Source organism: Gavialis gangeticus, unplaced genomic scaffold (genome assembly GCF_001723915.1).
Source record: "Gavialis gangeticus isolate Ggan-Ray unplaced genomic scaffold, GavGan_comp1, whole genome shotgun sequence".
NCBI lineage: Eukaryota > Metazoa > Chordata > Crocodylia > Gavialidae > Gavialis > Gavialis gangeticus.
Genome location: NW_017729029.1, coordinates 51,888,867 through 51,904,662, shown reverse-complemented (window position 1 = coordinate 51,904,662; position 15,796 = coordinate 51,888,867). Strand labels below are relative to the sequence as shown.

At 42.2% G+C, this 15,796-nt stretch overlaps 1 protein-coding gene across 4 annotated transcripts in view; it reads left to right on the top strand.

The window, feature by feature from the left end:
- The window catches only part of GRIA3 (glutamate ionotropic receptor AMPA type subunit 3), a 316,978-nt gene that overhangs the window by 261,249 nt on the left and 39,933 nt on the right, over positions 1–15,796 (top strand). The gene's annotated exons all lie outside the window — the stretch shown is intronic.

Below are 15,796 nucleotides of genomic sequence, written 5' to 3'. Positions count from 1 at the left end.
TTGTCACTTTTTCTGCTTTCACTTTATACTGTCTCCACTACTACATCATAGCACGTTCCTCACCATCTCTCCAACCCCACTAGGACTGAGTATGGATGTTGGCCAGAGGCATTATCCTCCCTCTGTAGCATAATATAATAGTATCTGTGCTGTATTGCACCTTATCTACATCACCGTTTACTGCTTTGTGAGCCACACCAGCAGTGGGCAAAGTAGGTAAGATTCACATTAAAAACACAGCCGGAGAGAGAGGAACTGATTTGAGTTGACAGCACTGTTCCAGGGAGGAAACTGTCTGTTGAGACCCATTTATGCAATGGATAAGACCCAAAGTCAGCTGTTCTCTAAACACCTCTCTCAGATACCTATTTTAGTGAATGTTACTGGCAGGCGAATGGTGGGATATTAACAGGACTGGGAAAAAAGGCTTCTAGTTCTCCATGTAATGGACACAGCACAAGCAAGCTTCATATGTCCCATGTCTTAGCTACTTTTTAAGAGCCAGAGGTGTTTATTGCTCACTCAAGGGCCTCTTCTGCCAACTGGTTTTTCAGTCCATGGTCCTTTTGCAGGTATCTTTTTATAATGTGGACACGAAGAACTGGACTGAAACCAATGCCTCATTTCACATGAACAGATGGTAATGACTTTCAGCCACTTCAGACCTGGGTAGATTCCAGCCACTGACCTATTTTGTGGTGCTGGCTTTTTTCCCCAACCGTTGCAATGTCTCCTGATAGACAGTATCCAAGCTTTGTACATTAAAGCTAAATGCAAAATTTCTCTTCCAAACTCACATGCCGAATACTGTCAGTTTGACATTTATGTAATGGCTATAGCAATCTGGCATATTTTCAGATATTTTCACAGCAGACCATATTCACCATTTTAACTCATTAGTGAGTTGCTGTATAAGAGTTATTCCTCTAAACTATTAGCAACCCAAGAAATAATAATAGTTTGAGCAGCTTGGTTCTGGTCAGAAACCTTTGACATGTTTTGCTCGCTCAGTTTATAAAGGCATTGTAAATGGCAATCAATACATTGCATCAGTTCCCATTAGGCACTCAAAGGGCATTCATGCATACTGAAAGGGAAGAGAAATTTATTAGTAAAAAGATGTTTTAAAGCCTCAAAAGTGCATCTTCCTTTCCCTAGAAATTCAAAAGAAGGCTATACTGGATAGCAATGACAAATATTTAACTTTGTTCTTTTAAGGAATTCATATGTTAGAATCACCATCTCATACATTCATTTATAATTTCAACAAATATAACCAGCACATCAAATCAGTGTATTGTGATTTAATCCCTACCCAGTGCTATAAAAGTGTCATACCACAATCTCATGGGTTTCAGGATTCTAATCCACCTATATTCAAAAGCAGTGATCTTTACAACCAATTAGTAATTCTTATGTAAATGACGTTTATTTAAACGGCAGTAAAAGAAGTAGTACGTGTTTCTAGACATTTACAAGTATGAACGGCTCCTGATTTTCCAACAGCTTCTTTTAATTGACGCAGGTGACAGCACTAAGGGGCTCACGAACAGATTTGGCAAAATAGCATGTAATGACCATTTTAGATTAATAAATTCTTGACAGATAGAATTACCATTGAGAAAGTTTTACTGAAAACATTTGAAATTCCACAAGGGCGCCCCCGGTATTGATTTAGTGGAGTACAACTGTTTTGTAGAATGAAAAATTGTAGTGTGCAACACTTAGATCGTGTTTTCTGGTATAGAGAAATTAAAGGAGCTCATAATCGCACTACAAAAACTAGGTTAAAGTAACATTTGGCAGGAATAGCGGGGTTTGAAGGATTAGTATTAGTTGCAGAATCTGTTATTTCAAGCCATGTGTTTTAATCCAATCAAGGAGACTAGCAAAACAAGCCAAGGATCAAACAGACGTGAAGACTGAGCTACACTCTTTCTCCTTCAGTTGGTCATTCGGAAACAGAGCAGCTATTTATTAGTGGTTTCATGAGGAAGCTGACATGGATGTTGCTATTGCTTGAGCTTTGTTGGAGTTGTGGATAAGAAAAGGTTGCTGCCATCTCAAAGCCTTTCAAAGTCAAGGTGACTGACAGCTCTTCACCTAGAATTTAAATTATTACAACTTTGCAAAGTGCTCTGGTTTTTCATCTTATCCTTCCAGGTGCATTCATTGGGCCCCTTCTTACCAAGCCGGTGGGTGTTTGAACTAAATTTGTTCTTTGCCGTATCTCTATGCAGAATGTTCCTTTCTAACACTGTTTAAAAAGTCTCCTGGGGAGTTTTACAGACACGTTCGGCACCTAAACCTCCTTTGCAACAGATTCCACAGAAAGCCCTGGCTCCTAGTGTGCTCAGACATGACGCCCTCTAGTCTAGATAGACCACAGATCAATATAACCCTGCAGGAGGCAGAGTGTTAAGGATGCCAGAAAAACGTCTTTTTGTCTTTTTTTTTGTTTCTTTCATGAAGCCAAAATTTCTCAGCAAGTTGAAACAACGGTGTTGTAGGGGGTTAAGTAGGGGATGCACCGCTATGCTCGGGGGGGCACATGCACCCGTGTGCGCCCCCTAAGTGTCGCCAATGCTACTCCGAGTTAGAAAGTTTTCTGAGCATCATGCAGTAATGCTTACTATGATCTAAATAAAACATGTCCTAAGTGCTGAGCCCCCCGAAGACCCCAGGGCACTGCGGTGTGCTGCAGAAACCTGGCACCACACTAGAATCTGGAACAGGCTCTAGTGTGTTGTGGCCCCAGCACCCGCGTGAGCTGCCTCTGTGGAGCAGTCGGGCATTAGCTCCACACAAGTTAGGTAATATCAACTGGAGATACTCCTTGCCAGAAATGTCCTATCTTTGCAACTCTATGGCCGTATGTAGATGAAGCAATAGGCATGTGTGCATGACACTTTAAAACAGGCTAAGTGCTTTTGCACCGCTTTAATGGTGTCAGTGTTTGCACGAGTCAGCGGCGTGTTGCTCATTCATTCCAGCTGCTGTGGGAAATTCGGCAGCATAATGCACCTTAAATGACTCGGGGCGCAGCAAACTTAAACTCCTCGGAGGAATTTTAGTTTGCTTCCCCTGTAGCCTTGGAGCAGAGCTCAGGGGCTCTGCAGCAGCCCGGGAAGGCAGTCTCCACCCAAGAAAAGCGGCGAGCCTGAGCTGCACGGGGGCCCAGTGCTTCCCTCCACAGCTGCAGCGCCCCTGGGACCGCCCGAGCCAGGTGCTGCCTGGAGGGGGCTGCCGCTAGTGTGGAGGGAGGCACCAGCCCCTTCCCGCAGCCCAGGGATCACTGCGCCCACCGGCAGCTCACCCTCCCCTCCCTGCCACCGGAGAGGCAGGTAAGTCAGTGTGTGCATGACCTGGGGGTTTAAAGGGCCCTAAATTGAAGTGGTGTTTTTAAAAACCCACCGCTTCAATTTAGAGCTCCTGTTTCATCTACACACAATTATGATTGCACTTAGCACATGTTTTGCTGCTTGAACGCTCATGGTTTTAACTACAGTTAACATACTCGACACTGCCTGGAGCTCTCCTGATACAAGGCAAATTCTTTGGCGAGTTGAGCTAAAGCTCTGGGGCATCTTTGGACCAAAGCATCTTCTTCTGCTTGCCTAACTACCCCCAAATTCCAGCCTCCTGTTTTCCTAGGCCAACTATGAGAAAAAGAGCTTGCCTTTGTCACAAGAAACATCCAGACTACATCTGGTAACGTGCAACCCATCACGGTACATGCAGTCATAATTGAGAACGCACTGCCTTCTAGCTGTATTGCTGTGTAAAGACAAAGAAAGTGCTGATTATTGAAATAAATTCTATCAGCGAAGAGGTCAACAAGAAACTGTAGAGTTAAAACCAATGTTTGCAGTGAAAGATGATGCACTTAATACAGTCAAACAGTAGTAGAGATCAGTATTAGAGCCTCCTAGCCTAAATATAGCATGGTGAACTGTGTGCTTGGACCCCAGGGACTTCCCCTGTAGCTAACCTCACTTTGATTTCTAATTTCAAAATGTATGTTGCTTGTAAAGATGAAGGGCTTGTTCAGAGAACAGCATACATGCAAATGCTTTGTTCTTGCCTTCGGATTAAACTCCAATAAGTAAAAGCTTTTGTGCTTTGGCATCAAGCATAGCAACACAGACCTCATCACAAATGCCTGACTTCAATATTAAAATGTGGTTACGTTCATAGACGCTAGACATGGACCATCACAGAAAATTGATGGCTTCCGAAATATGAAATAAATAGAGCTTTGAGATAAAACTGTTGTAGAGAGCTGAGTTAAATATATAGATTGTAGTGAACCAAGGTTGTTGTTTTATTCATTTCTTCCACAAGGTTTGGAAGGGATATGGATAGGTCAGCAATAATAAATGTAACTGTAAATGTATCAGTGTTACAAATAACTGCAAAAGAAACAATTCTTTCATTAACTCTTATGATATAGATATGATTTTCAGAACTGGCAAGTTGAGTAAAATGTCTAATAAATTCAATATGCTAGAAAAGGAATATATTTAGACATTAGTACATAATAAATATAAATCTAAGGTGTGTATACATGCAAACATCTAGTACAATATGTATCCAGTGAGTGGATAACAAGTGGCCTGTTATATTTTTCTCTTCTAGTAACTAATGGCCTGATGGGCAGGGTTTAGATTTTTTTTTTTCATTTGGTCTGATATTTTCCTGTTATACAAAAACTAACAAGCAGTTTTAAAGAGAAGAGCAAAGCTAGTGCTGCCAGCATGCAAAAGCAACAGTTTTCTATGAAGCACTCTAATTAAATGTGCTGGTTCCTCTGCATGTGGGATTCAAAAAAGAAATGTGTCCTTCTGGAAATTATAATTAGTAAGCCATTCATTATCCACTTGCTGGAAAAGATGTCATTTGGATGAAACCTGGGGTTAATAGGAATGGGCCATTTAATGGAGACATCACACTAGCAAGGTTTTGAGCCAAAGTTTTATCTGATTAGCTCTTAGTAATAAATGTGAGTGTTAAACATTCCTTGTACTGTAAACCACATAGCATGTGTGCTTTTCTCCGCTTTTCTTGTGTGTGTAATTGGGCCCTTTAATGCACGTGTATCTGACTATATCTTCCCAGTGCTAAGATGCCTATTTAATCAGAAATAGAGTTGCCAATTGTATTGCACAGGTGACTATCAAATCAGGCAGGGTGTATGGACAGCAAGCCCGTGGTGAAATAATACAGTACCAAATAATGGGTTAACGTCATAGCTCTGTGGAAGCAAACCAGGGAGCGCCTCAGGGAAAAATCACTTGCTGTTTGAATGCTCTACATTTTCGAGAACAGCTCTATGATGATGATAATGACATCGCTCAAGACAGTGAGGACCCTGTTTTTTCAAGTCTCTGTACTGCTTTATGTAACGCTGCTGTGTCACATTAATATGTGCTTGTTAGGGATTCATTGAAAATACATGGGTGCTGATGAAGTACCCACAGTGCTGCTAGGGTTACTTCTGCATAATTAGAAAACACATGAAGGTTTAGAAACTCTAATGATGTGAATACGAAACATCCTCTTTTGCAGTCCCCTGGGATTTCTCCATCATTGCCTGTATAGCGGTCTGTTCTGACTAGAGCCGAAAGCTCGTTAGGCCTAGCGGTGTTCAAATATTGTGCAGAAAATGCCAGGCTGCGTAAAGAGCCAAATCCTGAACATGGCCCAAGTAGCTGAGCTGGATACTGAGGAGGTGACCAGAGGAGTCCACCCTGCTGTGCAGCAGAGCCAGTTCAAAGAAACTTTTCAGCTCAGAGGCTGGCATAGTCTTCACAAGCCCTTCCAAGGGGCAAATAAGGTCACTCCATTCTCGTTCCTCCTGCAGGTCTCCACCCCTGTCCACCCACGCACGTGTGGCTTCCCTCACTCATCCTTTCTCTACCTGCACAACAGAACTATTTTGTTCCACTTCGGCAGGGACCTCCAAAAGTTGCGGCTCTGCCCCTAAACTATAGATCGCTGTAACTCTAAGCATAGACAACATTTATGAAGGTAACAGGACTTCAGCTCTTACCCACATTATGGGGCTTACCAAGCGTCTGGCTTCAAAGCTTCCAGCACAACCTAATACTTTTCCATTGTTTGGGACTCTGCCCAGACTTAGCGATGCCCATGCGCCATGAAGAAAAGCCAGCTTGTCTCTTGGTGAAAGGTGTCATTTTCATTTTGAGTTCAATATTCCAATGCAGATGAGTGGATGTCAGCAAGAGAGCGCAGGGAGATGAATATAGGCTTTGTCTGAAGTTCAATATTGTGGCAGGAAAGGAAATTCTTTAAAACTTGATTTGCAATCAATTACTCAGACTGTTATTGGCATGTCAATGAAGTGAAGTCTAGTTACAGCTTGAATGGGGATTTGTTTGTCTCTCTGTATGAAATGAACCCACTTAAGTAAATAAGATGTGTCTGATGAAAAAAGAAGGAAGAGCAAATTATCTAGTCCCTGCTCAAATGTGTTTTTCAGAATGATGAAGCTGCCTTTAGATAACATTTCAAAGGGAAATATTATAAAAAAAATAAGCTAGTGATGAAAAGCTGTTTTTATGGCTGGGGCAGTTGTCCAAGGAAAGTTGGCTGCAGGAAAATTGGGATCAGTGCACATAGATGATTTTTTGTTGTGAGCCTTTTCAGCTATTTCCTGAGTATCTAAAATTGCTCATCAATCGTCTGCAGCCCCATGCTGCAGCCAGATAGTGACCTACTTGTTTCCCAGACCTGCCCTAAGTAGTGATAGGGGCACATAGTGGGCTCAGGCATAGTGCAGCGATGTCTTTGCTGGCTCGGTTAGAAGTGGGGTTCATTTTTCACAGACTCTATACAGGCAAAGCCTGATTCATGAGTTACACAAGAAATGAGACAATTTGAAGACAGGGATTTCAAGGGCCTGATTCTGTATTCAGTGATATTATTTTACATCACCCATTGTAACTCCACCAATATCAATATAGTATGGCAAGAATGAGTATGGTGATGCCCATCTCCATCTCAGTTCCTGGCCCACCAGGCTCACTTTTCATGAATGTAAGATGAAAAATCAATATATCACAGCAAATAAACCCAATACACCACACAACAAAGCCTTGCTTTCCTGAAGTATCCTGCAGAACCTGGGAACCGGGTGGGTTCGGGGGCTGGCCTTAGCGAGGGGACACTCCACGGCACATATTCCATTTGTGGAAGGTGACCTTCTTGGAGTTGTCACCCAAAATGTAGTACAAACAAGGTGACTACGTGCAACGGGCTATAGAAACCCAAAGTGTTGACAGTACCAGTCACGTGCAGGTAAAAGCTGTGGCATTGATCTTCTACAGTTGCATAATGTGTGTGGCTGGCTGGTTCTGCCACACACTATGCAAGTAACTTAACATCCCTACGCTTTAATTTACTCACTTGGAAAAAGAAGGTAATGATACTTCATGGGGTGCTGTGAGACCTAATTCTTTCTTGTTAGTAAAGGGCTTGGATCTCTCAGACAAAGACAGTAGAGAATTACAATAATTATCATATTCATATTATAATGCAATGTTGTTATAACAGCCATTAGGTGCTCATCAATAGCTGCCATGCAGCCTGTGGGTCTGTCATGAGCGTCATCCTCTCCTCTTCTGCGAGCACTGCCGTGCGATCATTTACTCTCCTCTGCCCAGCAAGAGGCAGAAGACGACATGTTAATGTTTCATTTGCAGGACGGTGCTGCCAAGAGTGCAGCCACCACTCAGTGCTTTACAGCTGTGTGTATAAGGTGCCAGAAATAGTAGTACCCGGTGACTCAAGCAGCTTCATATAAGCACGATGCTATTCTTCTTCACTTCTGCTTGGTAATTGCCTCCTGCTCTTGCAAAAGTTGTTGGCTCCATCGACTGCTAGGGAAAAACTGATTGCATTATGAACAGAAAACAATGGCTTGTGGAAAACAATGCTAAACTGGACATTTGCCTAGGAAGATTTAGTGTCATGTATGTATCAGGATGTGCATTACAGAAACTGCACCATATTTGTAATGGCAATTACTTCATTGTATAAGCAAACTAAGACTCTGACAGCTCGGTATAATTGAAGCTAAACTTCTGTAACTTTAAACCAAACAGGTTTAGCTCCACTTACACTGGTATAGGAATGGACAGATTAAACAGTTGCATACTTCTGAGCGCGAAGTCTCACCTCCCTTTTAAAATGGTATATTGTTACCTCTGTCTACAACCAGTCTGTCAGGCTTTCTTTGATAACAGCACTATTGGTTGCTCCCATAAAGGAGAAAAAGGGATAGTTTAAAGGGTGAGTTAAGTAGGAGACTATGTTAAACCCTGTGATTGCTATCTCTTCTATCTCTAACTATCCTTTCCTGTTGTTGCATGCTTATTCTGGCTTTTACAGCTTGCCTTTATTGAACCAGAAGCATCATTACAAACTGGTTCCCTTTTGCCTTCCTCGTCTGGTCCCAGAAGATGCAGTTAAGACAAGAGCAGAGAACTTAGTGTTTTCACGCCTTGCATTTATATTACATGTCTTGCAGGCTTTTGTATCGCCTTTAAAGCCTCAACTTTGAACACATAAGATGTTGCATCTTTTATTCTTTTTTTTTAAAAAGCATTTTCTGGCCTTTTGTTGTGTTAGAAAAGTTTGGAACCTGTTGTAAATTGTCTTTTTTTTTTTTAAATCTTGTGGTTTGAGAATGTTTGAGATTGGCAACATAGACAACATTTATGAAGGCAGCATGGGAATATCTTTCAGTATATTGGCAAGGTTGTATTTACACTATATAATATGGAGAAAAGAAACCCTCTGGTGCCTCCTCTGGAAAAAGGAGAAAAGGAAGAGGGGATCATTTTAGTCATTTTTATTAAATTTTCTAATAGAGTAGGAGAGGCAGAGACTATAAATAGAAGAGGCTGTAACAGTCTGAAAAGGAGAAGACAAGCTATTCTAAAATAGTTTAAGAATGGGAGTAAGATCCTGGTTTCTTTCAAATATAATAGCTTCACTGCAATTCAATTTTGGAAGTGACTGACACAGTGTCACCTCCAACTGAACTCTGAAGGAGAGAGATACCAACACAGAGGGAAAGGTAATTCAGTCCATGAAAGCAAGCTTTGGTTGTCTCAAGCGTCTTTTTTCTTGGAGGTAGAGGTGGGTCTAGCCAAAAGTGTCATTTGGTTCTGTAGCATATCATGAAATAGGTTTTAGTGTTACAAAAAAGCTAGACCTGATCTTATTTTATTGAAGCCAAGATTGCTAATTCTAAACTGAGCTCATTTCTGCCCGTGAGCATAACGGGAAAAAATCACGTGTAATTGACAGTCTATTTGCTGATATTTGTCATTTTTAAATCTAGTCTGGATTAAGCTTTTTTTTTTTTTTTACATCCTGCCGTTAGCAAGTATTGTGTTTTTCATTTAAATACCTGAGTCTTGCACACACAAATAGGAGAACTGGAAAGTAAAGTACCGTTGTCCAAAGGGGGGAAAAAAGCAGAATTGATTGAACTGGGTTTTTCATTTAAAATAATAGCACTGCTACCTGTGGGAAAAGTGTATTTGGATAGGGGCTAGGAAGCGACAGAAAATGAAGTAAATGCTCAGTGTGCCAGGCAGGGAATTGAAGACAGTGCTTGTGTTACAAAGAGGGTCTTGGATCCACTACAGTGAAAATGGACCGTTCTTTCCCAGGTGAAGGAAATGTATGTGGTTCATGTTTATGCATAATCGTCTCCGATTAAAGTGGGAAAACAGAGTTGTTGACTAAGCTAAGGTCACGTCTATTTATATCTGCAGTAAGCTTGTGATAATGACAAAGGCTTTAACGTGTCCCAAGGCCAAGATGAAACACTCTAAAAATTTTGCTTTTGAGGGGAAAAAAATGGTAATGATATTCCTCTTCGAGGAATATGAAGATGTTTGTCAATGGACTTCTGAAGAGCAATATCAAAGAAATGAAAAGGAAGTTGCCCAGCACAAAGAAAGCCGTTCCATGTAGAGGCTCCAGATTTGGCTGACATCTGTTCCTTTTTCTTTTTTCTTACATTTTTTTCTTTCTTACATTTCTTCCCCCACAGGGGCCTACCACAGTTTTGTGAGGCAGCAAAACAAGCGCACACAAAAGCCGCTCACAAAATAGGAAGTATTTTCAGAAAAGACAATGTGGGGAGAACATTTCCGAACAAAATTTTGCAGAATTGTCTTGCTTTATAGAAGAAAATAAAGGGTTTGCCCTTCAAAAGACTGAACATGTTTGAGTTGATGAGTTTTTGGTGGAAAATTGGGAAGTTAAAAGAAATAAGTATATTTTTCCTTCAGAGTTTCCATGTAAGCAAAATGCCACTTTTCACCTTAAAAACAAAATTCTAGTGAAAGATTTTGACTGCTCTGCTCAGTAATTCCTGTAGTTTGGTTGTCTATATGGCGTTTGCCTTCACTGCTGCCTACAAACAGCCAATTCCCTAGCACCAACCGTAAATACAAGAACATTTTCATTTTGTTCAGTACCTTCATAACCTAGTGAGCTGTTCTTCTATTAGCTTTTAATTTTATTTTTAATTACTTTTTTAGTTGGAAATGTTTATATCTTTAACAAAACTTTTTTCTTCTTTATTATAATAAAAGATTGAGTCAATTCAGTTAAAACACATCTTGCTTTAGCCACCCAAACAACCCTACCCATTCCCAAATTATCAGATCTCTAGTATATTTGGTCAATATATGGTATTCTCAGTCCCAGGTGGTGGCTTATATATTTGTATGGCTGTGTACCAGGGTATTATCTAAGGTTAACAAATGTGGCTTCCCATGAAAATCCTGTTTGAAGAAGAAATTGGCAAAATGCCTTTGACTTTTGGGATGATTTCATAAAAATTACTGAGTTTGTTATTATATCATGCACAAGAGGTACATGGATGTAGTCGTATGTAAGAACAGTGCGACAGTCTGACTGCCATTAATGTTTCATTGGAAATTATGGTTTTGTGTTTGAATCAGATGGAATTTAATGTTTTAAAAGACCACAATGCTAATACCTTGCCTTCTTGGAATGGCTTCAATGGGACTTAAAGCATTTTGTGAGCTTTAGCAAACCCTCCTGTGGAGCAACCACTGGGCTCCCCCGGCAGAAAAATAATGCAACTAGAGCACAGAGGCGACAAAAGGACAGATTTACTTCAGTATCGGGGGATTAACAGTGCAGATAGGCACCTAGTGGGATTTTCAAAACTTGGTACCTAATTCATCCAAATCCCACCAGTTCCCTATCTGCATTTTTAGGCCTCTTCAAAAATCTAGCCCTAAGTGACCCGTGCATAATTTATCAGAAGTCTGTGGCAGAGCATAATGATTCCCCAGCACTCATTCCTTCGCTGCAAGGACATCCTCTCCTCTACGGAAATCTTCCTCTGTTGTTTACATTCATTATGACATCCATGGACTAAGGAGTGTGTGTTTATTTGCAGCTTGTGCCACACTGTTGGCTCTTATCAAATAAAAAGTAGTATTAACAATACACAGATGTATCGAAAATTGCTATTGGGTAGTCATGGGAGCTGGAAACAATCTGAGAGAACTTATTAAAGACAGAAATGCCCATGTGGACTAGGAGATGAAAAAGAAAAACAGTTCATGGTTTCTCTATGTAATTAAAGGTGTAATCTTGAGATGAATACTTAAGCCACATAAAATCTTGGCAAGGCGGGCTACTTTATCTTTCTGAATTAGACAACAAAGTTATAACTTTCCTCTTCTTTTACTGGCTGCCTGCACACATGCGCACCTATACATGTTTTTACTGCTATCATGAAAAAATGTCAAAAGAATATTAGAGTTGAAAAATCAAGTACCCAGAAATTAGGACATGCTGGAATTAAGGTTGATTACAGCATTGGCCAACTTATCTGTTGCTACCCAGCATACCTATACAGCATTTGAATGTACATAGAAGAATGAAAAAATATCCATTGTGATTTTTTTAAAGTTTTTACTCAGGGCTAGCTACTCTGAGTTCAGGATTTGGTAATGTGGTAATTATCTCTGATAGCCATTGGCCTTACTTGCACACGTTGCAGCGTCAGAACTATGCGTACAGAATACACTTTGCATTTATTCAATCTGGCTCTGGTCTTTTCTTTGTGTAGTTCAGTCCCAGGTGCTACGCAAGGAGATACAGTTGTTGAAATAAGACTCTGTAAGATTCAGACTCCATAAAGCTCATTTGATTGTTACTACTATTATCTAGTAACAACTCCAGCTCGTGCCACTACTTAATAAACCAGCTTCTCCACCTTAGCTACTCCTGATCTCTGCATCTTGGGGTAGATGTGGAGTATATACTGGGTCTGAAACCACTTAGGGTCTATATTGCAGTCCCTCCTGTGATTGCAGCTCATGAAAGCACACTCAAGCTAATATCAAGCTAGTTCAGGTACTGTTACAACTGTAACCACAACAGCTTGGAAATCGGTACAGGCTGCAAATCCCACGTGAGAAGCTGAGCCAGCACTTGGGCATTTTCAGTCCACGGTGAGCACTCTGCTACTGTGGCTACACTGCCAATAGCACCCGAGCTAGGGGCACTAAAGCTTACCCAGGTATGTCTATGCAAACATCAGTCACTGGCTTAGAGAAATGCCCTTTGCCAACAAGGCCACAGAGAGGATGTCACCTATATTCCTGATGCTGTCTGCTCACAGGAAGCAAAAGAAAATGTCTGGTGTGTGACCCACAGGCCAGGTACAGACATTATACATATGCTGGTAAAAGTGACCAAAAACTGGTAACTGAACAGAAGTTCAGTGTACGTAGACTGATTTAAAAATGGCAGAACCCAGTCTAAGGCCTGGATCGCTCTCCACTCAGACTTAATCAATTTAGATTAGACTGGTACATCAAACTTCAGTACCAGATGCCATATCACTTTATGTTAGGTCACCGTCCACAGCATCCCGGGTACCTTTGCAACACCCCACTAGCCCTGTCTTGCAGGGAGGCATGCTAACACTCACCCCATGCTCCACTCCTCTGGCCGAGTGCCCAACGGGCACCACTCCTGAGCTGTCACAGTGGCGAACCAGCACAGACTCTCTCTCCCCAGCTCTGCCTCGGGCCAGCTGTCCGCCACAGGCAGGCAGGGGGGAAGGGGTCTGTGTCCCTGCTTGAGCCCCAGCACCAGCAGCAGCCCAGCAGGATGCACCAGGCAGCCCAGGAGGCTCATGCTCTGAGCCTCCTGGGCTGCCTGCTGGGGTCTGTGTTGGGGGAAGGATTGGGCCCCTCAGAGCTTGGCACCAGCAACCTGGGAGGCAGTGGGGAAAGGAGGACTCCCCAGTCTCCTGCTGCTGGCTGCCACTGGTGCAGAGCTCCAAGGGGCCCAGTCCTCCACTTGCCAGATCCCCCCTGTCTTCGCTGCCCAGCATGGTCTGCCAGGCTGCCACTGGTGCCAGGGTTCATGCAGGTACACAGATGTCCCCCACCTGCCTGCAGCTGACAGCTGGACAGAGGCAGAAGGCCAGACTGAGGAGAGAGTCTGTGCTAGCTTGGCTTTGTGACAGCCCGGGGACGGGGCCCCCAACCTGTCTATGGTTAACCTGCTGGCCCTGGCCAGTGCAGGCAGCCTGTGCCTCCCCCCCCCCACCCCAAAGGTAAAAGTGTGTTCTGCTTGTTCCCAACCTAACCTATCCTGCTTCCAGAAACCTGCATCGGTGTGATCTAGTCCACCTCGGGCTTTTTGAACGTCTGCACCCAGCCACAGTCTATGTGCATAGCTTTCATAGTTAAAAAAGTGTTCATAAGCCTAACACAAAATTCATGTATCAACATTTGTATTTCATAATGCACTGAGGCTGCCTAATCCCTCTGTGAGCTTGCAGCTTGCCAGCTCCTGTGTATGGGATCAAAGAAACGGTTTGGTAATAGATGAAAGGTTTAAAACTGATCCAGCAACTCCAGCTTGCTACGTTCCTTCACACAAGGATTCCTCAGCTTGTGGGAGACTTATTTCAGAGCTGCAGAAAGCTGGTGATTTAGCAAGTGCCAATAGCCTTTGGATTAATACTTAACTAATGGCTTGGCATTACAGCTACAGGGGGTATGTCCCTTGTATACCAGACATAAAACTGAGGGCTCGAGCACTTCCCATCTCAAGGCCAAACTTCAACTTCTCTCATTACAATCTGCTTGCCTCAAATGCCCGTGCAGGTTTAATTAGGTAAGTTGTTTCCTTCCGTCACAGTCTGTCTCACCATGCTGCACTACTGTGTTTTGTTAACTACCTGCCACATTGCATCTGATGGGTGGCTATGGTTCAGTAGTGCAGAAAGTGATTTCTGCATGTCACTTGAATTGGCTGCAGTTCCATTGGTACGTCTGACCGAAAGATGCTCTGTAGAAATGGAGGCTTGACCAAGGTGGTATGTCATAAAAGCAGGTGCTCAGGCTTTTTCTCACTGCCTGTCTGAGTGGGCTGACTTCCATCCAATTAATGACCCCCTATCCGAGCACCAGTTTATGGAGCGTTCTGGCGTGCAGTGTCTCGGTGGTTTCTATTAAAGCTGTTCCACTCAGCAAGCATGGAATAATTAAATACTTATTGGACAAGATGGAGGGGGTAGAAGGAGAGAGAGTGCGTGACTCTGCCATAACTTAGTAGTTACAGTATTCACCTAGGAGGAAAATCCAGGTTCCAGCTCTGATGGGCACTTAAGCATGTTTCTATTAAACATTCATAGGGGCAGGGACCAGATCCCTAATTTCTTCTCTCTGCGAGGAGCGTTTTAACCCCTAGGTGACGGAGATAATCTTGTTCTCACGCTGTGGTATAATGGCCATTACTGTTCCATGTAAAACAGCGTAATCCAACAGGAGGGAATGAGAACACCCTCTCACTGCAGAATACTCTCCTCTCTTCTCCATCAATCACAGCTCAGTCAGCGAAGCGTTTTTATACAAGAAAGACAGGATTTGTGCTCTGTGAAGCGTTTGCTGAGTAGTTGTTAGTCAGTATATTATCCAAGGCATGCTGAACTGTTGTGAAAGAAGAGAAAACATGTCTCGAGCTCCAGCTGATGATAATGAAGAGTCTCCTGCCACAAGTTCACTATAATCTGAACTGGATTTAACTATTATATATTTCATTCCAGTTTTGAAAAGAAGTGTTATTGACAAGAAATTGACAGTAAGTTGGAGGCATAAATTTCAGATAACCACAGCTTAGATTGAGAGTCTCATATATATCCCCGGGATTTCTATAATGTGCTGTGGGACAGATGGGGAATGCTAAAAAATGATACAGCACAATGACTAGTGCTTGTCATTGTCAGTATTTTATGGTGGTTTATTATAATGCCCCTGAAGGAGAATGGGGGAATAATGCACTGTTCTGTTTTTAAAAGCTTTCCAGCGTGTTGCGGGTATGAAGCACATGTTTTAGAGACAGAATCATTATATTTGGCTTGGTCTTAAAACTGAAGAAACTAAAACAAAAATAAATGTACACTTCAAAAGGCACAACCAGCAGTTGGTTCTAATAAAATAGGCTGTACTCCAGCAAATGATTCACTTTAACAACAAAATATTTTCACGTAGCCCATCCTCTCATCACTAATCCTAGTATGCTTTCAGCAACGTTAGAAACGCCAAACAAAATAAGTTGATCATTGTTTAGTAAAGTCTGTGTAATCACAATACATATCTCCCAGATGAGGCACCATCATGATCTTCTACAAGCCCAATAGAACTATTATGGTGCCTCATCTGTTGTTATAAACCTGACATCACCAATTCCT